Here is a 1,902-nt window from a genome sequence, read left to right on the forward strand (position 1 = left end):
GAAAACATCCCTGTGTTATCAGCTCTGTTTCCAGCACAAATCCAAAACATGGCCACATAAGAGCTACTGTGGAGAAAATTAACTCTACTCCAGTCAAAACCAGCACGAGCGGAAGGCAGGCACTGTACATTTAGGGAAAATCAGATTCAAAGGGAGTAAATCAATGAACACTATCAGCAGGTAGTAATGGATCAGTAACGACCTGAAATAGTATGCCTGCATGTGTATGAGTAGGGATATACTGTCAGCCGCTCACGGAGCGCAAGGAATTGAGGACAGAAGGAGCAACCCTGGCAGGCTTCAGCCATGACTCTGTAAGTCACGATAAGGCATCATGAGAAAACCACATTTTCAGTGTTACAAGAGACTACCCTTCCAGCACCTCATCAGAGAGCACAAAAGGAGAAGCAGTCCTTGATTTTTGCCCTGGGAACTGCACAGAACCTGAATGCTGAAACGAAAAGCAATTAGTAAGAGAGTCCTGTGATCCGATTCAATGTCCTTATAAGATGGAAAAGGAAGAAGGTGATCTGTCACAGTAAAGCTTAACGGCTCAAAACGCCAAAACAAGCCCTCGTAACAATGAGGGAGCACATTAAAAGCAGTAGCTAAGTGTTCGTAAGTGGTATGAAAAGTGCCAAATCCATGATAGTGGGCTTTTTTCAAAAAGCATCTCCCCTTTGCGAAGCAAGCCTTCACAGACAGCAGAGTAAAGAGCGTGCTTCGCCGTAAATAGGTGTCCTTCAGAAAATGCACATTGTGTCCGGAGAAGGAAAACAGAGGAGAATGTTACGTTCCGGCAGGTTAACGTCAAGGCACGGTAAAGTAGGCCAAGAGGCACAATGAGAAGCGATACGGTAGGAGCGGCAAAGCCGACAATTACGACCCCATCAGCAAGCTGCATGTAAGGCCAGCTGTAGGAAGTGGAAGAAGAAAAGGGCTTCAACAAGGACTCCCCATCGGGAAAAACAGTTCTTAGAAGTAAGGATTCACTAAGTGTCTGTTATGAAAGAGTTACGGGAAAGCCTAGGGCTTTCTTTAACATGGAAACCTCTGAAAATAAACTGTTGGTAGAAAACGTAGGAAAACAAATCAATAAACAGTGTCAGGCCACGTGTACCAGTAGGTATTCACCTGAAACTCTGGTGGGTCTGAAGTCAGGATGTTGCTGTATGATTAACCTCGATGGGACAACTGTCTTGGAAGTAAGTCCTTGTACGAGAAAAACAAAATGTGGTAAATAGGACCCCAACGTTTTCAGAAAGGCTCCAATCCAAATACATAGAAATAATGACCAGTAATTCTTACTTCTGTACTGGATAAATCAACAGAGGAGCTGGTAAAAAAAAAAAAAAAAAGACACATGGATATATCTATTCTATGTCTTATATTGGAGAAAAGTGAATGTGGATTACGGAGATGGAAATACACCTCCCATATATATGAATTTCTAAAATAACTTGATGAACCTGTCAATGACTGATTCAAATTATATAGTGTTTTTCACTTGGAAAAAAATGCAATATAATTAAAAATCCTTCACCAGGATTAAAAAAAAAAAATCAGCCTTGAAACAAGACCCAACGGGTTTCTAAAAGATTTAAATCTTTTAAATTGAGATTGATGTACAGTCAGCTTTCACAAGCAACGAGTGGTTGCTGGTGAAGTTCCACAGGGATAAGTGTTGGGGCTTAGGGCATTCGGAATCATCAGTGACAACCTGGAAAAGGGCTGGATAGCAAAGCATGTCCTAACTACATAAAAGAAGACAGAGCCAAAGGGGAAAGCATGCTGAGACCTTTTATTTTTTCTCAGTGCTCTGGAGGCAGGAGCTGAATGCACACTCGGGACGTTTGCTGGTGATACTGAGCTGGGAGGTGCTGTTGGCGCTCTTGAGGGAAA

This window comes from Eurypyga helias, unplaced genomic scaffold (genome assembly GCF_000690775.1).
Source record: "Eurypyga helias isolate BGI_N326 unplaced genomic scaffold, ASM69077v1 scaffold2038, whole genome shotgun sequence".
Lineage (NCBI taxonomy): Eukaryota > Metazoa > Chordata > Aves > Eurypygiformes > Eurypygidae > Eurypyga > Eurypyga helias.